General features: G+C 42.5%; 1 protein-coding gene and 1 pseudogene across 1 annotated transcript in view; both read left to right on the top strand.

Moving 5' to 3' along the window:
- The window catches only part of nelfa (negative elongation factor complex member A), a 59,856-nt gene that overhangs the window by 11,977 nt on the left and 22,126 nt on the right, over positions 1–25,753 (top strand). The window lies entirely within an intron of this gene.
- LOC145348320 (OCIA domain-containing protein 1 pseudogene) lies at positions 15,089–18,843 on the top strand (annotated as a pseudogene).

Below are 25,753 nucleotides of genomic sequence, written 5' to 3'. Positions count from 1 at the left end.
GTGAGGTTTTTAATTAATTTTTTGTATCTGTGTTCACTATAGAAAAGGGTGAATCTAGGTGTAGAAATCAGAGGGGGGCTGTGATATAAATGAGCAAATTAGCATTAGAAGGGAGGAGGTGTTAGCAGTTTTAGTGGATTAAAAACGAATAAATCCCTAAGCCCAGATGAGATGTATCCAAGGCTGCTGTGTGAGGCAAGAGAGAAATTGCTGGGGTTCTGACGCAATTTTTTCAAGTCCTTTCTGGCCACAGGAGAGGTGCCAGAGGACTGGAGCATGGCAAATGTGCCTTTATTTAAAAAGGGCTGCAGGGTCTGTGAACTACAGGCCAGTGGGCCTTACATCTGTGGTGGGTAAATTGTTGGAAGGTATTCTGAGAGACAGGATCTACAGGCATTTAGAGATGCAAGGACTGATTAGGGACAGCCAACATGGCTTTGTGAGTGGAAAATCATGTCTCACAAATTTGATTGAGTTTTTTGAAGGGATAACCAAGGAGGTAGGTGAAGGTAGTGCAGTTAATATTATCTACATGGACTTTAGCAAGGCCTTTGACAAGGTACTGCATGGTAGGTTATTGACAGAAGCCCAAAGGTGCTTGTAGAGAACTGTTTTTCAAACTGGAGGCCTGTGACCAGTGGTGTGCCTCAGGGATCAGTGCTGTGTCCACTGTTATTTGTCACTTACATTAATGATTTGGAAGAGAATATAGGAGGCATGGGTAGTAAGTTTGTAGATGACATGAAGATTGGTGGCGTAGTGGACAGTGAAGAAGGTTATCTCCAATTGCAATGGGATCTTGATCAATTGGGCTAGTGGGCTGATGAATGGCAGATGGAGTTTAATTTAGACAAATGTGAGGGTATGCATTTTGGTAGATTGAACCAGGACAGGACTTAATCAGTTCGTGGTAGGGCATTGGGGAGAGTTACAGAACAAAGAGATGGAGGGGTGTGTGTTCATAGCTCCTTGAAAGTGGAGTCACAGGTGGACAGAATGGTGAAGAAGGCATTCGGCATGCTTGGTTTCTTTGGTCAGAACATTGAATACAAGAGTTGAGATATCTTGTTGCAATTGTACAAGACACTGGTGTGGCCACACTGGGAATACTGTGTGCAATTCTGGTCATCCTATTATAGAATATTATTAAATTAGAGTGCAGAAAAGATTTACTAGGATGCTAGTAGCACTTGATGGATTGAGTTATAAGGAGAGGCTGGATCCACTGGGACTTTTTTTGTCTGGAGCATAGGAGGCTGAGGGGTGATCTATAGAAGTCTATTAAATAATGAGGGGAATAGACCAGCTAGATAGTCGATATCTTTTCCCAAAGGTAGGGGAGCCTAAAACTAGAGGGCATAGGTTTAAGGTGAGAGGGGAGAGATAGCAATTATTTCACATGCAGGGTGTTGAGCATCTGGAACAAGCTGCCAGAAGTGGTGGTAGAGGTGGGTACAATTTTGTCTTTTAAAAACATTTAAATAGTTACATGGGTATGATGGATATAGAGGGATATGGGCCAAATGCGGGCAGTTGGGATTAATTTTGGGGCTCTTTTTAAAAAAAAGGTGACATGGACAAGTTGGGAGGAAGGGCCTGTTTCCATGCTGCAAACCCCTATGACTCTATGGAGGACAGCTAATGTGATACTGTTGTTCAAGGAGGAAGTAGGGATAAACCAGGTAATTACAGTTCAGTGAATCTAATATCAGCGGTAGGGAAATTATTGCAAAAAAAAATCAGAGGACAGCTAATGAAGAGGCAAGGATTAATAAAAGTTTTAGATAGAATTTTTTGGGGAGATGACTAGGTGTGCAGATGAAAGCAGTGTGATGCAGTTTATACAGACTAGAGTAAGACTGCTAACAAGGTCCCACATGGGAGACTGGTCAAGAAGGTAAGTGCCCTTGAGATCTGTGCAATTTGGAAAATTGGATCCGAAATGGGCTTAGTGACAGGAGGCAGTCAGTGATGGTCAAAGGTTGTTTTTATTACTGGAAGTCTGTGCAGTGGTGTTCAGTGTTGGTCTCTTGCTGTCTGTAGTGTATATTAATGATCTTAATGTGAAAGTAGGAGGTATGATCAATAAGTTCACAAATGACATGAAAATTAGGGATGTGATAAATAGTGAGAAGGAAAGCCTGAGATTACAGGATTATGTACCCTGTCTGGTCAGATGGGAGAATAGTGGAAAGTAGAACTTAACTCTGAAAACTGTGAGGTGATGCATTTTGGAAGGACTAACAAGACAAGTGAATACACAATGAACGGTAGGACCGAGGACTAAAAGAACCTTGGCGTGCATGTCCATAGATCCCCAAAGACAGCAGGACGGGTGGTTAATAAGGCATATGGAATACATGCCTTTATTAGCCAAGGTACAGAATATAAGAGCAGTGAGGTTATGCCGGAGCTGGATAAAATGCTTGTTAGGCCACAGCTGTTCTAGTCACCACATTATAGGAAGGATGTGATTGAACTAGAAAGGTACAGAGGAATTTCGCCAGGATGTTACCTGGGCTGGAGCATTTCAGCAATGAAATGAGGCTGGTTAAACTGGGGTTGTTTCCCTTAGAGTAGGGAAGGCTATGAGGTGGGATCTCATCGGGGTGTGCAAAATTAAGAGATGTGGATAGGAAGGATCTTTCTCCTTTTGACATGAGGGTAAATGACCAGAGGGTATAGATTTATGGCAAGAGGCAGGAGACTTAGAGGGAAATTCTTTTCACCCAGAGGTGGGTGGGTATCTGGAACTCACTGTCTGAAAGAGTATTGGAGGTGGAAACTCTATCAACATTTTAGATGAGCAATTGAAGCATTATTAGTGATTGAACTACAATACTTTCAAACTTAATGTAAAATTCGTAATATCATGGTCACTCTTTCCTACAGGTTCCTTTGCAACAAGATTATTAGTTGGTCCTTCTTTTATTGCACAAGAGTAGCCCATTTCACAGTTGGTTCCTCCAACGTATAGCTTTAAAAAATATGCATAGAAATGAGCCATTTGACCCTTTGAGTCTGCCCCGCCATTCATTGTGATCATGGTAGTTCTTCAAATTACTTTGATACTCTATTTTCTCCTTCTTAATCAATCCCTTGATCCATATTTGTTGAATTTTAAACTGCTCCCAAACGTCAGGTTTATTGCTTTTTCTCTGCCAATTAGTATTTGATTTATTATTGTCACGTGTTAAGTACAGTGAAAAGTATTGTTTCTTGCATGCTGTACAGACAAAACATACTCTTCTTAGAGAAGGAAATGAGAGAGTGCAGAATGTAGTGTTACAATCATAGCTCGGGTGTAGAGAAAGATCAATTTAATGCAAGATAAGTCACTTCAAAAGTCTGACAGCAGCAGGGAAGAAGCTGTTCTTGAGTCAGTTGGTATGTGACCTCAGACTTTTGTATCTTATTCTCGAAGGAAAAGGATGGAAGAGAGAATGTCCGGGGTGCCTGTGGTCTTAATTATGCTGGCTGCTTTGAGGCTGTGGGAGGTGTAGACAGAGTCAGTGGATGGGAGGCTGGTTTGCGTGATGGTTTGGGCTACATTCACAACCTTTTGTAGTTCCTTGCCATCTCGGGCAGAGCAGGAGTCATACCAAGCTCTGATACAACCAGAAAGAATGCTTTCTATGGTGCATCTGTAAAAGGTGAGAGTTGTAGCTGACATGCCAAATTTCCTTAGTCTTCTGAGAAAATAGAGGCGTTGGTGGGCTTTCTTAACTATAGTGCTGACATAGGGGGACCAGGCCAGGTTGGTGATCTGGAAACCTAAAAACCTGAAGCTCTCAACCCTTCCTACTTCATCCCCATTGATGTAGACAGGTGCATGTTCTCCTTTGTTTCCTGAAGTCAATGACAATTTCCTTCATTTTGCTCACGTTGAAGGAGAGATTATTGTTGCTGCACCAGTTCACCAGATTCTTTCTCTCGTTCCTGTAATACTACGCTGTTGTTGTTGTTTGAGATCCGACCCACCACGGTGGTGTATCAGCAAACTTGAATATCAAATTGGAGGGCAATTTGGCCGCACAGTCATAGGTGTATAAGGAGTATAGTAGGGGGCTGAGAACACAGCCTTGTGGGGCAAAAATGTTGAGGATGATAGTGGATGTGTTGTTGCCTATCCTTACTGATTGTGGTCTGAGAGCTATGCAGTTCAGGATCCAGTCGCAGAGGGAGATGCCGAGGCCCAAACCATGGAGTTTGGAGATAAGTTTTGTGGGAATAATAGTGTTGAAGGGTGAGCTGTAGTCAATAAATAGGAGTCTGGCATAGGTGTCCTTGTTATCTAGATGGACCATGGAGATGGCATCTGCTGTGGACCTTTTGTGGCAGTAGGCAAACTGTTGTGGATCAGGTAGTCCAGGAGGCTGGAATTGATTCGTGCCATGACTAACCTTTCGAAACACTTCGTAATGATGGATGTCAGAGCCACAGGCCAATAGTCATTAAGGCATGCTGCATGGTTTTTCTTAGGTACCAGGATGATGGTCATCATCTTGAAGCAGATAGGGATCTCAGATTGTTGTAGAGAGAGCATGAAGATGTCTGTAAATACCTCTGCCAGCTGATTCACACAGGATCTGAGTGCACGTCTGGGTACCCCATCTGGGCCAGTAGCTTTCTGTGGGGTGCTTCAAGAAAACTGCTCTGACATCTGCAATGGTGACCCCAAATACAGGTTCATTCAATGCTTCCCAGGTGGAGGGCATGCTCTTGCTGACCTCTTGCTCAAAACAGGCATAGAATTGCATTGAGCGCACCAGGGAGGGGTGCGTTGACCTCATACTTTTGTATCTTTTTCCTGAAGGAAGAAGGTGGAAAAGAGAATGTCCAGCGTGCTTGGTGTCCTTAATTATGCTGGCTGCTTTGCTGAGGCAGCTGGAAGTGAGGCAATGGGTGGAAGGCTGGTTTGCGTGATGCATTGGGCTACATTCACGACCTTTTGTAGTTCCTTGCAGTCTTGGGCAAAGCAGGATTCATACCAAACTGTGATACAACCAGTAAGAATGCTTTCTATGGTGCACCTGTAGAAGTTGGTGAGAGTTGTAGCTTATGTGCCAAATTTCCTTAGTCTTCTGAGAAAGTAAAGGTGTTCTTGGGCTTTCTTAACTATAGTGTTGGCATGGGGAGACAGGAAAAGATGTGGGTGATCTGAACATCTAAAAACTTGAAGCTCTTGACTCTTTCTACTTCTTTCCCATTGATATAGACAGGTGCATGTTCTCTTTTACACTTCCTGAAGTTGATGAAAATCTCCTTTGTTTTGTTGACGTTGAGGGAGAGATTATTGTTGCCGCACCAATTTACCAGATTCTCTATCTCATTCCTGTACTCTGTCTTGTCATTAAAATGAGGCTCCTTTGAGAGCATCTCCAAACCTGCAATCTCTACCACCTAAAAGTCTGAGGGTAGCAGCTGTACAGGAACAGCAACATTTACAAGTATTCCTCCAAGGTCAGTTGCTTCATCTAAGCTGGAGTAAAGGAACCTCTGAGGTATTAATTTAAATTATTAAAATATGATTAAAGTTTTGAGATATGACCCACTACGGTGGTGTTGTCAGCAAACTTGAAAATCAAATTGGAGGGGAATTTGGCCGCAAGTCATTGGTGTAAAAGGAGTATAGTAGGGGGCTGAGAACACAGCCTGATGGGGCATCAGTGTTGAGGATGATCATGGAGGAAACATGCAATCTCTAATTTCCCGTGTAAGCTATTGTTTGGCCACAGTTCCCTTTCCACTTATGTGCCAAATAGGAATTAACAACTTTTGAAGTTCACCCAATTGTTTCTTGAATGCCTGTCCACTGTTCTTCCGTTCAGTAATGTTTCCCAGTCCATCATAGCCTACTAATGCCTCGTATTATTATAGTGACCTTTATTGAGATTCAAGACCGTGGTCTCAAGAATCAACTACCTCAAAATCCACCTTGATAAAGAATTCTAACATATTATGGTCATTTGTGCCAACTAGATTACCAACTACTCTTTTCTCATTGCAAAATACTCATTCCAAGCTGGACTGTTCCCAACATACTGGTCTGGAAAACCACCCCGTCTACACTCCAGATATTCCTTCACTGTTGTACTGTGACTAATTTGACTCGCCCAAACTATATGCTGATTAAAGTCAGCCATAATCACAGATGTTCCCTTAACACATGTATTTCTGATTTGTTGACTAATGCTATTCCCAACATTACCACTACAGTTTGGTCTGTATATCACACCCATAAATGTTTTTTGCCCTTTCATGTTTCTTAACTTGACCACTACAGATGCTACACTGTTAATATCTTTCCTCAATATTGTATCAATATCATCGATCAACAACGCAAGTCCTTCATCTTTTCCTTTCTGTCTGTCCCTTTGTAAACACTAAATAGCCCCCAGTGTTTAGTTCCCATCCTTGGTCAACTTGGAGCCACATCTCCTTTAAAACTGAGATGAGAAAGAAGTTCTTCAGCTAGCGGGTGGTGAATCTGTGGAATCCTTTGTCACTGAGGGCTGTGGAGGCCAGGTCATTGAGTGTCTTTAAGATGGAGATAGGTTCTTGATCAATATGGGGATCAAGGTTTATGGGGAGAAGGCAGAGGAATGGGGATGAGAATCATATCAGCCATAATTGAATGGCGGATTGGACTTGATGGGCCAAATGGTCTAATTCTGATCCTATGTGTTATGGTAATGCTAACTATATCATACCCCTTTACATTTAGCTATGCGACTAATTCATCCTTTTTGATTTGAATGCTCCAAGCATTTGGGTCCAAAACCTTAAGATGAGCCTTTTAACGTTCCTTATCCCATAGAACATAGAGCATAGAAAAACTACAGCACAAACAGGCCCTTCGGCCCACAAGTTGCGCTGATGATATCCCTACCTACTAGGCTTACCTATAACCCTCAATTCTATTAAGTCCCATGTACTCATCCAGAAGTCTCTTAAAAGACCCTATTGAATTTGCCTCTACCACCACCGATGGCAGCCGATTCCACTTACCCACTACCCTCTGAGTGAAAAACTTACCCCTGATATCTCCTCTGTACCTACTCCCCAGCACCTTAAATCTGTGTCCTCTTGTAGCAACCATTCCAGCCCTGAGAAAAAGCCTCTGAGAATCCACCAGATCAATACCTCTCAACATCTTATACGCTTCTATCAGGTCACCTGTCATCCTTCGTCTCTCTCTAAGGAGAAAAGACCGAGCTCCCTCAACCTATCCTCATAAGGCATGCCACCCAATCCAGGCAACATCCTTGTAAATCTCCTCTGCACCCTTTCAATAGCTTCCACATCCCTCCTGTAATGAGGCGAGCAGAATTGAGCACAGTACTCGGACAGGTCTTATAAAGCTACAGCGTTATCTCCTGACTAAGTCCCCTTGCTACTATATTTTTTACTGTGTTCTGATTTGATTCTGGCCCTTGATTTCTCTGCCTAACACTTCTGTTCTTCCCCTTGCTGTCTTTTTCTCTTATTTTTGATTTCCCCCTGCTCTGAATCACCACATAGATTCCCATCCTTGCCATGTTAGTTTAAACCCTCCCTAACCGCACGCCCCGATGTAACCTGTCCAGTTAGTGCAGGTCCCATCTCCCCCGCATACGGCCCTGATGCCCCAGGAATCTGAAAATCTCCGTCTTGCACTGTATTTTCAGCCATGTATTCATCCAATATATCCCACTCTTTTCTACTCTGACTAGCACATGATGCTGGTAGTAATCCTGAGACCTTTGAGGTCCTACTTTTCAACTTGCTTCCTAGTTCCCTATATTTAGCTTTTAGGCCCTCATCCCTTTTTTAGTTCTGTCATTTGTCCCAATGTGTACCACAGCCACTGGCTATTCACCCTCCCCATTCAGAGTGTCCTGCAACCACTCTGAGACATCAAAGACAAAACCATTTTGCATTTATTCTCTACAACATGATTATCAAATGGATTTATCCAGTCTGTATGTATATTGAAATCTCCTTGGTTACTGTATTACCCTGTTACTATCACCAATGTTTTCTGCCCTTGATGTTTCTTAGTTTCGCCCAAATGGATTGTATGTCTTGATCTTTAGATCTAAAATCCTCTCTTGCTATAGTACTGCTGCCCTCTTTAATCAACGAGCTAATCCACCATCTTTCTTGGCCCCCTGTCCTTCCTGAAGGTCACACTACACTAATGGGACAAAAGGTGGACAAGTCCCCAGGACCAGATGGAATGCATCCCAGGGTGCTGAAAGAAATGGCAGAGGTGATAGTGGGTGCCTTAGTAATTTATCAAAATTCGCTGGACTCCAGGGAAGTGCCGGAAGATTGGAAAACGGCTAATGTTACGTCGCTATTTTAAAAAGGTAGCAGACAAAAGGCAGGGAATTATAGGCCGATTAGTTTAACATCTGTAGTTGGAAAAATGCTAGGATCCATCAGCAGAGAAGAAATAGCGAGGCACCTAGAAAAGAATGGTTTGATCGTGCAGACGCATCACGGATTCGTTTAAGGGAAGTCGTGTTTGATGAATTTATTGGATTTCTATGAGGATGTGACTAGTGCAGTAGGCAGAGGGGAACCGGTGGATGTGGTGTTTTTAGATTTCCAAAAGGCGTTTGATAAGGTGCCTCTCAAAAGGTTACTACAGAAGGCTAGGGTGCACGGAGTTGGGGGTAAGGTGTTAGCGTGGATAGAGGATTGGCTGTCTAATAGGAAGCAGAGTTGGTATCAATGGGTGCTATTCTGGTTGGCGGTTGGTGACTAGTGGAGTGCAGCAGGGATCGGTGCTGGGGCCTCAATTATTTACCATTTATATAGATGATCTGGAGGAGGGGGCTGAGTGTAGGGTGACGAAGTTTGCTGATGACACGAAGATGAGTGGAAAAGTAAATTGCATGGAGGGTGTGGAAAGTCTACAGAGAGATCTGGATAGGCTGAGCGAGTGGGCGAGGACCTGGCAGATGGAGTATAATGTTAGCAAGTGTGAGGTTATCCATTTCGGCAGAAATAATAGTAGGAGGGATTATTATTTAAAAGGCGAAAAGCTGCAGCATGCTACGGTGCAGAGGGACCCAGGGGTCCTTGTGCATGAGTCGCAAAAACCCAGTCTGCAGGTGCAGCAGGTGATCAAGATGGCGAATGGAATGCTGGCCTTTATAGCAAGGGGGATAGAATATAAAAGTAGGGAGGTCTTGCTGCAACTGTACAGGGCACTGGGGAGGCCGCAGCTGGAGTACTGTGTGTAGTTTTGGTCACCGCACTTGCGCAAGGATATTTTGGCCTTGGAGGGAGTGCAGAGAGGTTCACTAGGCTGATACCGGAGATGAGGGGGTTGGACTATGAAGAGAGACTAAATAGACTAGGTCTGTAGTCGTTAGAGTTTAGAAGGATGAGGGGGGATCTTATAGAGATGTGTAAGATAATGAAGGGGGTGGATAGGGGAGAGGTAGAGACATTCTTCCTGCTTAGAAAGGATAGCAGGACTAGAGGGCACAGCCTCAAGATAAGGGGGGCGTGCAGTTTAGATCAGAGTTGAAGAGGAACTTCTTCACTCAAAGGGTGGTGAATCTCTGGAATTCTCTGCCCTTTGAAGTGGTGGAGGCTACCTCGCTGAATATATTTAAGTCACGGGTAGATAGGTTTTTGATGGACAGGGGAATTAAGGATTTTGGAGAGAAAGCGGGAAAATGGAACTGATCCACTTCAGATCAGCAATGATCTTATTGAATGGCGGGGCAGGCTTGAAGGGCTAGATGGCCTACTCCTGCTCCTATTTCTTATGTTCTTATGTTCACACAATTTTGAATATTCAGGTTCTGCTTTGGTTTCCTTGTAGCCACTTCTCTGTAATGGCTATCAGATCATATATACAAATTTCTATTTGACATAACAATTTTATTGTGAATGCTGCAGGCATTCAGATACAGAACTTTATTCAGTGATTTTTTTTTACTGTTTTTGTCAATTCTGGCTCTATTTGCTGGCACGCTCAGGTTTGCAATTGCTGTCCCTCATTGCCTTGTCATTTCCCTATAATTTACTCAATCTACTCCTACATGATCCCTTCCCTGCCCCCATCCAACTGGTTTAAATCCTCTTTATTTCTTTGGTTATATGACTCACTACAACACTGGCCTCAGCACAGTTCAAGTCTAGACTGTTCTGATGGTACAGCTCCCACATTCTCCAGTACTGTTGCCAGTGCCCCGTGAATCCAAGCACATTTCTCCTGCGCTGACCTTTGACCCACACGTACATCTCGCTAGTCTTATTCATCCTGTGCCAATTTGCACGTAATTCTGGTGATAATCCAGTGGTTATTACCTTTGAGGTTTTGCTTTCTAATGTAGTTTGTCGATCCTCATATTGTTTATGCAGAGTCTCTTTCCTAGTCTTACCTATGTCATTAATACCTGCATGGAACACAACCACTGGATTCTCCCTCCCACTGCATATTCCTCCATACCTGTGTCTCTCTGTGTCTCTCTGTGTCTCTCTGTGTCTCTCTGTGTCTCTCTGTGTCTCTCTGTGTCTCTCTGTGTCTCTCTGTGTCTCTCTGTGTCTCTCTGTGTCTCTCTCTTGCACCCTCCCCCCCCACCGGCCCCGAATGGCATCCTTCACTATGGTGCCATGTCAAAGGTAGTACAGGTTTTAAAATAACAATGTGATGGTGGGGACCCACAAGAAATGTAAGCAGTTTAAATGTAAACAGGAGAGCAGAGGAACAAATAAAGTAAGGACATTGATAGCAAGGAAACATAATTATATAAGAGGAGTCCAAAAATGTTTAAAGTTTATTTATCAGTGTGCTACAAGTTGGCTTATATTACCACTGCAATGAAGTTACTGTGAAAATCCCCTAGTTGCCACACCCTGGCACCTGTTGGGGTACACTGAAGGAAAATTTAGCATGGCCAATGCACATAACAAGCATATCTTTGGGCTTCGGAAAGGAGCTGGTGCATCCAAAGGAAACTCATGCTGTCTTTCAGATGGTTAAACAAAGTGAGAGAAAGTCCTTTTAAAAATGATTTCAAATAACTGTACAATAATACACACTTTATTTGTAATAAAACGGGTGCTAGAGGCAATCGTGCATTGGGAGGAGCTAGACTCAGCCAGGATTACTGACTAATGGCTATAGAAGAGTTAGGATGGGAACTAAACATTGGTAGAATATATTTAGAAAATGGGGAGATGGGGTAGCTGTACTTTCTAGGGATAATAATTGCAATTGAAAGAAGGGCTGCATCTATCAGTTAGACAGAAATTGAATCTATATGGATAGAATTAAAAGAAGCTAAAGGATTAGTTACACTTAGGTGCAATCTGTAGACCACCTCATTATGGGGAGGAGGAGGAAGAAACATGCAGGCAGATTAGGAAATTGAATTAATAAAATAGTCATGGTGGTTTTGGCTACCCTGATATTAATTGGACAGAAAAGTTAAGTAAAGGAGAAAAGGGAAAGGAATTTCTACAATATGTTCAGGACTCCTTTCTAACCTAATATGTAAAAATATTGAGCAAGAAAAGATTCACGATTGGATCTGATAATGAGAAATGCAATAAAGGAGCAGAACATTTAGGCAACAGTGATCGTAATATCATATATTTTAAGCTGATGATCAGGAGAGGTGATAGCCTAGTGTTGTTATCGCTAGACTATTAATCCAAAAACTCAGCTGATGTTCTGGGGACTCAGATTCGAATCCAGCCATGGCAGATGGTGGAAATTGAATTCAGTAAAAAAAAATTTGGAATTAAGAAGCTACTAATGACGATGAAACCATTGTCAATTGTCAGAAAAAACCCATCGAGTTCACTAATCTCCTTTACAGAAGGAAATCTACTTGGTCTTGCCTACATTTTTAGTTTATTTGTTTGTGTCACAAGCAGGCTTACATTAACACTGCAATAAATTTATTGTGAAAATCCCCTAATTGCCACACTCTGGCACCTGTCCGGTTACACTGAGGGAGAATTTATCATGGCCAATAAACCTAGCCAACATGTCTTTTGGACTGTGGAAGGGATATTTTTGCACAAGGATATTTTGGCCTTGGAGGGAGTGCAGAGGAGGTTCATTAGGCTGATACCGGAGTTGAGGGGGTTGAGCTATGAGGAGAGGCTGAATAAACTAGGCTTGTACTTGTTAGAGTTTAGAAGGATGAGGGGAGATCTCACTGAGACGTACAAGATGATGAATGGGATGGATAGGGTAGAGGTGGAGAGGTTCTTCCCGCTCAGAAAAGACAGTAGGACTAGAGGGCACAGCCTCAAGATAAGTGGGGGGCAGTTTAGAACGGAGTTGAGGAGGAACTTCTTCACTCAAAGGGTGGTGAATCTTTGGAATTCTCTGCCCGTTGAAGTGGTGGGGGCTGCCTCGCTAAATATATTTAAGACGTGGGTAGATAGGTTTTTGGTAGGCAAGGGGATTAAGGGTAATGGGGAGAGGGTGGGAAAGTGGAACTGAGCCACTTCAGATCAGCCATGATCTTATTGAATGGCAGGGCAGGCTTGAAGGGCTAGATGGCCTACTCCTGCTCCTATTTCTTATGCTCTTATAAGAGGTGACTTAATAGAGGCATACAAAATGGACAGTGAGAGCCTTTTCCCTGTGATGGTGATGGCTAGCATGAGGGCACATAACTTTAAATTGAGTGGTGATAGATATAGGATAGATATCAGAGGTAGGTTCTTTACTCAGAGTAGTAAGGGCGTGGAATGCCCTGCCTGCGACAGTAGTGACTCACCAACGTTAAGGGCATTTAAATGGTCGTTGGATAAACATATGGATGATATTGGAATAACGTAGGTTAGATGGCCTGTAGATTGGTTTCACAGGTCGGTGCAACATCAAGGGCCGAAGGGCCTGTACTGCACTGTAATGTTCTATGTTCTATTTAAGGGGAGTCTGGACAAGTATATGAGGGAGTGGGAAATAGCAGGATACAATGGCATTTGATTCAGATGAGGAAAATTGAGAGGAAGCTCAAGTGGCTTTGCAACCTATGTTTGGTATGATTTATGAGGATAATACACAAAACAATACTTTTCTGTATCTTGGTAGATGTGACAATAATTCTTCAAATCAAAGTGGCACATAAAGGTGAGTTGGGCTGAATAGCTTTTTTCAGTGCTGCCCTATGTATGTATGTATGTAATTTCAGAATCCTCTATTCTCTTTCAGGGATATGTAAAGCGGGCATAATGTTTGTGCCCTTATTTAATAAGTTATCAGTTTTGAGGGCAAACCCATATTTTCTCTGCTGGCTCAGAGTTTGGTATATGGATCTGGAAAAACCTTTATTAATTGTTCTGGATCTTATGCTTGCATTTGGTGATAAAAATCATTTAAGTTAAACTTCTGATTTTCCATGGAAATGAATAAATCCAGTATTTATATATTACTAGTTAAATCTCTGTGTTCAATTTATGATGTGTTAGAGGTCAGCTCAATCTCCTTTATAACTATACTGCTATGTTGTGCAAATATTCTCCTGCCCCGAAATGTCAAAAATAATTATTTTAGTGCAACTATAGATGGCTATATCAGAAGCTGTACTTAAAGCAAAAAGTACTTACTGTTCTTTGAAATTGGAGAGAATTTATGTTTAATTGCCTCACCTGTGGTATATTTTGGGAAGAAATTAAGTATTTACGTCAGTTAATTTTACAAAGCCAGTATTTTCTCATTGTTCAAAATAACATTTGCAGATATGTGATTATAATTCAGTACTCTTGGTAATCTTGATTAGAAGACAAGCCAAGGGAAGACAATGTGAATTTGTTGTTAAAAAACTAGCATTAGTCACAATAAATGCAAACTATCCAAGCATCTAATTGGGGAAAACTGAAGAGTGCTTTTCATCATGATAATAATACCCAGCAGAACAATAAACTGCCAATCCACAGCTGAGATTTTCCACATGGTAAAGTTTGCAGTGAGTCAGCGAGGCTGTCATCTGCAGATGGCAAATAAGCTCCAAGCCCTTCCTGGGAGGGAGCAAAGGAAAATAGCTGTTGTAGCCATGGAGCAGGTTTTTTGGCCAACCTGGGAAATGCTGAACAATGTAGGAAAACCTAGGTATAGGGAAAAATGGAATTCTGCAGTGCCTAATTGGCATAGAGGGTATGTTAGTTGTTTGGCAAACTTTTTTCTTTTGAGAGATAAAGAAGCTGGTGTTTGCTGCTTATTTTGGTCGCAGCAGGTTAAAGCTAGAATTCAGAATAAATATTGCCAGTAATTGTATTTTCCTTGCTCTGCAATGATCTGGTGTGGTTACATAAGAAATGGGAGTAAGAGTAGGCCATTCAGGCCATTTGAGTTTGCTCCGTCATTCAGCAGGATCATGGCTAAACTTCTTTCTCAATGCCATTTTCCCACACTCTCCCTATATCCCTCTTGATATATTTTAATATCTAGAAATCTATCAATTTATAGACAGTGTTCTGTGGTTTTAGGTCTCTCCACTCCCGATAAAGAAAACATCACTTCTGCATCTACTCTTTTGAGCCTGTAAGAATTTCGTATGCTTCAATGAGATCATGGGGACAATTCTCCCAGCAGCACAGTGGGCCGGTAGGCTCAAGTGGAGGCTGTGTAGCGGGTGCCATGGCCTCCGTGCATCTCCAGTCAAGGCGGTGGAAACCATCCCCCCCCCTCTCCCTGCTAGAAGTGTTTCACTCCAACAGGATTTACAACAACTCCCCACTCGCAGAGAGCTGGTGGCCTGGTAAGGGTGAGTGCGCCCTGGGCATCAGGCAATGCCAAGGTGGGTTGGGCTGCTGGGGGGCAGGGGGGTGGTGGTAGGGTGTGTCCCACTGCCAACCCAGCACTTGCGCTTGGCAATAGAGGGAAGAAGACAAGTGATAGGAGCTGGACATCAGAGTTGGGGGACGTGGTTTGACCTGCTGGAGAGTTCTGGGCTGCACTGGTGGGGGGAGGTGCTGTTGGGAGATTGGGACTGCCGGAGTGGGAAGGGAGAATGAGGTGGGCCAGGGATGGGAGTCGAGGTTGGCCCGGACACATCTGGGAAGCTAGTAATCAGGGGGTGGGGGAGTTGGCAAAAGCAGGGTTGCAGGCTGTCCGGTGATGGAGCTTGCCAGCAATGTGAGCTACTGCGCATGCGCCGGTTTCTGCTCTGACAGTTCGGCATGTGCAGTGGCCTGTGCAGCACTGTGCTATCGGCCTCCCCAGCTGGAATAGCCCCTGCCCACAGCTTTCTAATGAGATTCACGGTAAGGCATTGTGTGAGAGATTCATTTGGAAAATCCTGCTGATGAAACCAACAGGATTTACTCCAGTTTTACGCAAATTTGGCATTTACAATTTTTTGGGAGAATCCCACCCCACCTCTCATTCTTCTAAACTCTAGAAAACACCGACCCAGCTTCCTCATTCTCTCCTCATAAGACAATCCCACTACCAGGGATCAGTCAGATCAATCTTTGGTGCGTTCCCTTTATGGCCTGTATATCCTTCCTTCAGTAAAGAGATCAAAAGTGTGCACACTACTCCAGCTGCTGTCTCACCAAGTTCAACTGAGCAGGACTCTGACTCCTGTATTCAAATATTTTACAGTAAGGGCTAGCATTCCATTTACCTTCCTAATTGCTTACTATATCTACATGTTTGTTTTCAATGACTTATGAACCAGGATACCCAGGTCCCTTTTGACATCATGTCCCAATCGCTCACCATTTAAGAAATACTCTGCATTTCTGTTTTTCCTACCAAAGTAGATAACTTCATTATTTTCCACATTATATTCCATCTGCCATGTTCTTGCCCACTCACTTAGTCTAATTCTCCTTGAAGCCTCTTTGAATCCCCACAGCACGCATTCTCACTTAGTGTCATCAGCAAACTTGGAAATATTACATTTGGTCCCCACATTCAAATCATTTATATAAATTTTGAATAGCTGTGGCCGAAGGACTGATCTGTGTGATAACCCACTAGCCGTCCAACCTGAGAATGACCTGTTTATTCCTATTTTGTTTTCTGTCTGTTGACCAGTTCTGTTTTTTTTCTTACTAACTGGAACCTTATCAAAAGTCTGCTGAAAATCCAAATATATCACATCCATTGGTTCTCCCTTTATTTACACTAGTTATGTCCTCAAAAACCCCAAGTCTGTCACATCATTTCCCTTTCATAAATCTGTGTTAACTCTGCTTAATCTACCATCATGACTTAACTGCATGTTACCATATTCTTTACAATAGTTTCTAGCACTTTCCTTCCTATTGATGTCAAGTTAACAGGTCTGTAGTTCCCTGTTTCCTCTCCGGCCTTAAAAAAAGTAATGTGCATGTCCTATTTTGCAATCTGCAGGAACCATTCCAGAATCTTATTGAACTTTGGAAGGTGACCGTCCATTATCTGTACGGCCATCTCTTTCAACACTCTGGGATACGGATCATTGCTTCAACGGAATTACCAACATTAAGTCCCATTTATTTCTCCAGCACCTTTTTAGCAATGCTAATTTCTTTCAGTTTCTCATTCTTGCTAGTCCTTTGGTTTTCTAGTATTCTTGGGAAGTTTTTTTCCACAACTTCCTCAGTGAAGATGGATATAAAATATTTGGTCAGTTTATTTGCCATTTCCTTATTCCTTGTTTTTATTTCTCCTGTCGAGGCCTGTGGTGGACCCACACTTGTCTACAAATCTTCTCCATTTTGCGTATCTCCATGTTTTGCACTATTTTTTTTGATATTCTGTTTTGCTCTTTTTTTGGTTTCTTGGTCCTCCTTTACTGAATTCTAAATTTGCCCAATCCTCAGGCTTACTATTTTTGGCAACTTTATAAAAAGAACAAAAAGTTACAACACAGGAACCTACAAGCTGTGCTGATCATTATGCCCTAACTTAAAAAAAACCTTCTACCCTTACTTGGTCCATATCCCTCTCTTTCCTCTCTTTGTGTCCCCACCTAGCTGCCTCTTAAATGTTGTTAATGTGCCTGCTTCCACACATCCTCTGGCAGCACATTCCAGGCATCCACCACTGTCTGCATGTAAAACATCTCTCCCTTAAACTTCCCCCTTGTAACTGACACTTCCACCCTTGGAAAAAGCCTCTGATTATCCACCCTGTCTATACCTTATAATTTTGTAGACCTCTTTCAGGTCTCCCCTCAGCCTTCATCTTTCCAGTGAAAACAATCCTAGTTAATTCAACCTCTCCTCATAGCCAACACCCTTGAGACCAGGCAACATCCTGGTGAATACTTGCACTTTCTTCAAAGCTTCCATATCCTGATAATGTGGTGACGAGCTTCTTCATTCAAATTATTCCTCTTGTTTAAGATGGTCGAATCACTCTTCATTTTGGATTTTTATGCCTCAAAACAGTGTAAATTTGTTGTAAACCGTTATTCTAAATTATCTGCTTAGAGTTTGGGTATGAATGTGAAGTAGATATGGCATTAACAGAGCATTCTATCAGATTTCAGCGTACATTATTTTAATGACCAGTTGGTGTTTTTGATTAAACAACTAAAGCACCCTACTTTCATTTTTGTTTCCTCTACTCCTACATTTGTTCTTTACCTCACAGAATCTGTACAGTTGAAGGGGGCCAGTCAGCCCATAGAGTCTGCACTGACAATCCCACCCAGGTTCTATCTCTGTAACCCCACGTGTTTATCCTGCTAGTCCCCTGGCACTAATGGACAATTTAGCATGGCCAATCCACCTAACCTGCATGTCTTTGGAGTGTGGGAGGAAACCAGAGTACCAGGAGGAACCAAACAGTAACCCAAGGCCAGCATTGAACCCAAGTCCCTGGTGCTGTGAGGCAGCAGTGCCACTGTGCTGCCCTCGCATCAAATTGTACCCATCCAGGAAAGATGTCCAATACTTGCATCAAGAATGTAGCCCACATGTATTTGGCATAACTTAAATGAGATCATCAGTAAACTCCTGGATATCATAGAATTGTTGTGGTGCAGAAGGAGGCTATTCAGCCCATCGTGTCTCACTGGCAGTGAAACGAGTTCTGTTTACATCAAAATCATGTGCCAAAATTTGGATGCAGCTGTAAATCAAAGAAGGTGGAGTTAGACCAGGGGACTTTCTTGTCCACTGTTGCATAACATCAACAGGTTAATCAATTAGTTAATTGCTCACAGCTACTTGGGGCAATCGTTGGGTGGCAGGCAGCCGTGAGCTATTACAATTAATGGTGCAAGCTCCTCTAAGGGTGGAGGAGAGACAGCCTGTACCTAGCCCCAGAGCCAGGCTTGGCTGTGTTCGGGGTTTAACGGGTGCTTCGTAGATTCCTACAGAAAAAGAAAGGAGAGTCTTCAGGGAATGCAATAGAAGAGCTTCTATTACAGATCATTGCCTTTTTCCTGGGATGAGCATGCTAACAATTAAGTCCTGATCTCTAGAGGAATCCTTTCCACTTCAACCCAATTTGGATCCATACCTAAAGTTGCATTTGCTTGTGTTTGTGGTCACCTGGTAGAAAACATTTCCTATATGAAGATACACTAGGATAATTTATGGGAATTCATCACTTGAAGATGCTCTAGGGCAAGGACGTAGAACGTTCGACCATCAACATTCATATTGGAAGTCAGAATTTTCTGACTGCTGCAGTCACAGTGACCGTTCTGAACCTGGTTCCGAGTGCATTCAGTTCTACGCTCAGTGGGTTGGCTCCTACTGGGAGTGATGATGGTTCAGGAGCACCTGGCCCAGGGATAGAAGAATCAAAGCCTCAAGGAAATCAGTGACGTATGACAAACTGAGAACAAAAATAGGGAACTATTCAAAGTGACAGTGGCACAAAAAGCAGAATCTCTTCACAAACTCCACCTAACAACAATGAAGTAGTAAAAACAAACAAGAATGGAGATCACCTGGAAACAATAAGGAAAACTCTGTGGGCAAGAAGTCAATGTTGGAAATATTTGTTTCCCTTGAGAGAAGAAATTAATCTTGAAGTATGTTTTTAGAAAGTTTGGTCCCAACCTGGTTAGGCTATAAAGATCTTTTGATGATTTGTCTTTTTAATGGAATCCATTTGGCATGTTTACAGACTCATCTATCAAAGACTACTGTTCCATTTTCCCTTCTGCAAATTATGATTATTTTTTGAAAGTGCTGTCAAAGTTTTCTTGCTGACACTTGTGTTCATTTCTAAATGTTACAATTTTGAACAGCAAGGTAAGCAGAATAAAACATTGTTTTAGTTCAGTGTGTAATGAACAGCCTCAATATGGTTGATTGTATATTATTTCTGAGCTTTGTTGCTGTTAATTAAATTAAACCAAAGTGACGGACTGTGTTACAATAAGAACATAAGAAATAGGAGCAAGAGCAGGAGTAGGCCATCTAGCCCTTTGAGCCTGCCCCGCCAATCAATAAGATTATGGCTGATCTGAAGTGGATCCGTTCCACTTTCCTGCTTTCTCCCCATAACCCTTAATTCCCCTGTCCATCTATCTGTGACTTAAATATATTTAGCGAGGTAGCCTCCACCACTTCAACAGGCAGAGAATTCCAGAGATTCACCGCCCTTTGAGTGAAGAAGTTCCTCCTCAACTCTGCTCTAAACTGCACCGCCCACCCCGCCCCAGTCCCTGGCCCTTATCTTGAGGCTGTGTCCTCTAGTCTTGCTATCCTTTCTAAGTGGGAAGAATCTCTTTACCTCTACCCTATCCATCCCTTTCATTATCTTATACATCTCTATAAGATCCTCCCTCATCCTTCTAAACTCCAACGAGTACAGACCCAGTCTATTTAATACTATGTAATAATACTATACAATAATACTATGTATATTCCATTAGTAACCACAAAGTTATTGATCCAAGAATAAATTTGAAAATTATGAATTTGATTACAATGTACAGTGTTTTCACAAGTTATTGTCCTATTCCACTGGATTATCACGGAAATGCTTCAAGCTCCCAACCTGGGCTCCTTCCAATTCTTCATTCCCAAACTGCTGCTTGGGAACATATCAATTCTGGAATAGGGACAACTTTGTAAGATTCTGGCTAGTGCCTTCTCTTAGTGCCTAATAGGTTATAGGACCTAATATCAGCAACCTCAACGCTATATTAAGATATAAGTGGTGGCATAGTGGTTAGCACTGCTGCCTCACAATTCGGCCTCTGGTCACCGTCTGTGTGGAGTTTGCATTTTCTCCCGGTGTCTGCATGGGTTTCCTCTGGTTTCCTCCCATGGTCCAAAGATGTGTGGGTTAGGTTGATTAGCCATGCACAATTGACCCTAGCATCATGGGGATCAGCAGGGTAAATGTGTGCGATTACAGGAATAAGGCTTGGTTGGAGTTGTGGTTGGTACAATGGGCCAAATGGCCTCCTTCTGTACTCTAGGGATTCTATGGTATGATTAACATTTTTTCTGTCTCCATTGAATCTTTCTTACATCTCTGCATCAATCAATGGCACAATGAATCAAATGGCTGTCTTCTATGCTATTTCATTTAATGATCCGCCCAGCTCTTTTTTGTTGTCTTTGTGGGCATTGACTATAAGTAAGTAAAAGATAACCGGAACCTCTCATTTATGACGGTCTTTAGTACTTTTCGATATTCACTTGCTTTTCTTCAGTTTTTTTTCATCCTTTAATTTGTCTACCATTAATTATATTAGTTCCTGTGGTTTCATAATCATGGGTATAAATATCACAATCCAATCTATCTTGTTACTCTGCTGTAACTTTATAAACTGTGCTTAATGAAAGACTAATCTGTTTCTTCCTTCATATCATAGCAGTGTTGCCATAGCTACCTGTCTGCTGTGAAGAGCCTGCCTGAGTTTAACCTGGACTATGTTTCCATTATACATAATGAGAGACGTTTTGGTGTGGCAAGGGCTCTAACAGTGTCTGCCATTGGTTGAATTGCCCTTTACACAGCTAGGTTTTTACATCTTTGAGTGTGCGAGCTGATAATGTGGAAAACTGGGCATCTTAGGACCTGAGTGAACATCTCCTTAATAAATCCGGTTAAAGGATTGTGTAATTAACAGAGCAAGGAAGGAAGTATGTAAGTGTGGGCATGCTCTATGTCTGATCAGAAAGGAGGAGGAAAGAAAGATTGGTTTTAGAGAGAAATAAAAGGCAAAGACAAGTTTATTATTTACAGCTTTAAAGTGTTGACAAACTAAAGTCTGAAGGAACGTGTACCATACTTTGTGCCAGAGGCTGCATGACAAACATTTTCTACATTGTTAAAAGAACACTTGGACTGAAATGGCAAAACTTGAACTCCCTGTAACCACCATGCAAACACACAAACTTGATGCTGTTTTCAAGGATGAGGCAGAAAACAAAATGCAATTTTCACAAAGCCACCATCCCAGATAGCAACTTTTGTATTTCCATGTTTTAACTTGTATCCGTTCTTATCTGAAGTTCCTGTAGCATTTACATGTAAATAGCAGTGAGCATTGTGACAGAAAATTATGAATCATCTTTGAAAATGTAATTAATTAGGGTTATCTACCGTGTGTGTGTGTGTGTGTGTGTGTGTGTGTGTGTGTGTGTGTGTGTGTGTGTGTGTGTGTGTGTGTGAGATTACTCAGTGTATTGATTCATGTAGTTACGTGGCTTCCCCCATCCCAGGTTGGACCTTGCCATGAATAGCATGCTGCTGTTCTTTGCAGCTAGGTGCCCACAGTGAGATCTAATAGGACAAATCTGACATGAGCATTGCTGGTTAGACTCACAACTCAGCCAGGGTTTTTAGGGTGGTGGGGTTTACCATCTCACTATCGAAGAAATTGGCACTGCCCATTCCCCCCAAGCCTGAGGTCTTACCTTTTTGGGTTTTCTCTGTACTACCCCCCACCCCCACCCTGTCCCAAATTCCTCCCACCAGCCTGAAAATGCAAACTTGGCAGGAATCAGCCCTTAAGCGGTCATTAGCCATTAAAGGGCTTAGTTTGCAGCAACAGCACTAACCTAGACCTCACCCATCCCAGTGTAAAATTGAGGAGAGGACAGGGCAGGTGGGAACCTGATGGGTAACTACATAACTAACCCTCTTCTCCCTGCCACATGAACCTAAGCAAATTATGCCAGAGAGTCAGCAGCAGTGGGATCATTGCGACTGCAGGCTAAATATTCCGAACAATACAGTCAGTACCCTGCAGGGATCAGAGGTCAAGTGACAAGAAGGGTGTAACTACTGCATGGCACTGCCTACAGGCATCGTAGACGGTTACACAAGAACATGAATTTAAATAAGAATTTAGTTACATCGAGGTTTACAATGGAATGTTATTCCTGCAGCATTTTAATGTGGAATAGAATAAGATTGAAATACTCAAAGACTGGCAACTTTAGAAACTACTTGGTGGAGACCTTTGTAGATTTGTGGAAAAGTTACTAGCAGTTTATATTTTTGAAAAACTTTTAAAAACAGCATGCTACTTACACACACAGACCAGATGACTCACCAAACATTTTCCATCAGGAAAATATCTAGAACAGCCAAATATTGGAAAACACGCAATCTGTTACTATATATAGTAAGAAATTACATTTTTTTCAAAGGCAGTGACAACACGACAGGCATTACTGTGGAACATGACTCTGATAGGAGTTATCTACAGATCTCCTTGTATGTATTGTTGGGGAGGGAGGTTGTTGGTGTACAGATCCAGAGATCTGATTCATGTAACAAAAAAAACAGGGTTACTTTAGGAAGTTTTAATTTTCACAGACTGGGAGAAGCGGAACAGCCCAAGTGGCAACGATAGTGAATTTCTGGAATGTAATTCAGGATGCTTTTCCAAAACAGTAAGTTTTCAGCTGACAAGGGAACTGGATCCAGAGAATGAGTAACCAACTAGAACTGCTTAATAATATAAACAGTAAAGGAAGGTCCTGCAAATAGTGACCATAATATAGATTGTATTAGACACTGAGAGGAAGAAGGGAAAAGGAGAAAAATGGCAACAGATGAAATAAGGACCTTTGAAAATAAACTTGTAAAGGACACCCAGACTAATAGAAAAAGTTAAATAAATATCTTGAGTGATGAGAGAAAATATGGACTTGTCTGCATCAGTGTTTAACAAGACTATAATTGACAATAAGCAATAAATTTCTACTTTATCAGCTGTCTAAAATTGTAAATACTACCCTTATTTAGGAAGAGAAAAGCCAAATGATCTGTCAGTGTAACATCAATTTAACACAACTACATTAATGACTTGAATGAAGAAATAATAGTCATTTGTGCAGAAGAAAGCTAGAAATTGAAGAGGAACAGAGAGAGACTAAATTATAGTGGATAGAGTTCAAAATGGGGAATGTGCAATCTTCTGCTCTGGATCTGAGAATGACAAGCTGGGATATCTTCTAAATTATAAGGAGTTGTGGTGGAGCAATGGGAACAAAATTCATTAAATGAATGAACACTTCAAACTAGTGCTCAGGTAACAAAGCTCATTTTAAAAGTCAAAAAAGCTAATGGAATGTTGGCCTTCATCTCAAGGGTGTAGGAATCTGAAGGGGAGGAAGTTATGCTTCAATTGTCAGTTCCCATCTGTGTTCAGTTTTGGGCATTGCAGCTGAAGAAAGATGCATTGGCCTGAGAGGACTGGGGTTTCATAAACGTGACTAGCATTCCCTTGATTGTTGTGCTGTAGTTACTCGTACCAATACTGTCCAGGACAGCTGTATCTGTAACCAGTAGATTTGTGAGGATAATGTCAAGTAGGTTTTTCCCCCTTGTTAGTTCCACACTAATTGCCCCAGCACCTCAGAGATGCCCAGCCTAGAGTTGCTAGATCTATTTACATTCTATCCCATTTAGCAAACCAACTTCCCATTCATTGAATCTGTCCACCCTTCCTACTGCCTCAGAAAAGCAGCCAGTATAATCGAGGACCCCACACACCCTGCACATATTCTCTTTTACCTTCTTCCTTTAGGAAAAAGATACAAAAGTCTGGGATCACGTATCAGCTGACTGAAGAACATCTTCTTTGCTGCCATCAGACTTTTGAATGGACCTTTTTATTTAAGTTGATCCTTCTGTACACACTTTGTGACTGTAATACTATATTCTGCACCTCTCCTTTCCTTCCACCCCTTGTACTCTATGAACAGTATACTTTGTATAGTGCGCTAAAAACAATACTTTTTACTAATCCCAATACATGTGACAAATCAAATCAAAAAGTTGTATGGCATAATCTACGTACTATCCAGTTCCCAACCTCGATGTTTATTGATAAATAACTACCAGCAGAGGTCACTGCTGCAGCCATTCCCTTTAACCCACGTTTTGTACTTATATCTCCAGCAAAATCCTCACTGGCTTTGCTCCTTCAAGTGCAAAGGTTGCAGATGAGCACATCTGGCACACAGTTGATTGAGGCATTCGTGACCAGAATTGGCTTGGCCATGTCAATTGCTACCAATTGCTATTTCCCTTCGACCAAACCACTCACTGCTCCAGTGTCGTTCCACTGAGCAAAGATAACCTATTTTCTGAAGTACCAGTGGTTACTTTAAGGCCCATTCCTCTAACCCTTCCACCCTGCATCCAGCAACAGGTACAAAGAACAAACAAAGAACAACCCAGCACGGGAAACAGGCCCTTCGGCCCAACGAGCCCGCGCCGCCGCATCACCCTACACCTATTCTACCCTGCATGTCTACGAATGGGACCCTACTCAGTCAGATTCAGGGAAGAAATAGTGTCAATTTGGTGGAAACCGATTAGCCTAAGAGCACATCTTTGGGGTGTGGGAGGAAACCGGAGCGCCCGGAGGAAACCCACGCAACCACAGGGAGAATGCGCAAACTCCCACAGACACAGGCCCAAATCCATGTATCTGCACAGCTAGCAGTGCTAGTCACTGAGCTGTTGTGGCGCCCGTCTATCGGTCCAGGATCAAGCACACACACCGACATGAAGTACTAGGCCACTCCTGGACTTCCAAGAGCAGCCCACGCACGACCCGCCGTGTGCATGCCCCTCGCTTGACACGAGGTGGACCTCCACCTGTGGAATAAAGACAAAAAATATTAATCATACAGCCTGCCCTTCCGGTGTCTCCCGAGGTTTAACCCTATTTAATAGCCCCTACCATATCCCTCCATTCTCGTTTCACTCATGTGCCTATCTAACTGCATCTTAAACGAGTCCAACGTTTCTGCCTCCATCACCCTACTCGGTAGCGCATTCCAGACCCCCACAACTCTCTGCGTAAAGAACCTTCCTCTTACCTCCAAATTATACCTCCCCCCACCTCACCCTTAAGTGATGACCTCTCGTGTTCGTACCCAGTCTAGGGAGCAGTCTCTCACTATTAACTCTATCTATTCCCTTCAGTATCTTATATACCTCTATCATGTCCCCTCTCAATCTCCGTCTTTCCAAGGAGAATAGCCCCAGTCTCTTCAATCTCTCCTCGTAACCCAGTCCCCCCCATGCCAGGCAACATCCTGGTAAACCTCCTCTGCACCCTTTCCAGAGACTCCACGTCCTTCCGGTAATAAGGTGACCAGAACTGGACGCAGTACTCCAAATGCGGTCTAACCAACGTTCTGTATAACTGAAGCATTAGACGGCAGCTTTTATACTCTAAGCCCCTTCCTATAAAGGCTAACATCCCATAAGCCTTCCTAACAACCTTCTCCACTTGTGACGCAACCTTCATGGATTTGTGAACCTGCACTCCCAGGTCCCTCTGTACGTCTATACTCCTAATCGGCCTACCTTTTATCACATAGCTCCTCTCTGCATTATTCC

This window comes from Carcharhinus amblyrhynchos, chromosome 1 (assembly GCF_965287045.1).
Source record: "Carcharhinus amblyrhynchos chromosome 1, sCarAmb.v2.hapA, whole genome shotgun sequence".
NCBI lineage: Eukaryota > Metazoa > Chordata > Chondrichthyes > Carcharhiniformes > Carcharhinidae > Carcharhinus > Carcharhinus amblyrhynchos.
This window is presented reverse-complemented; position numbering and strand designations above follow the sequence as displayed.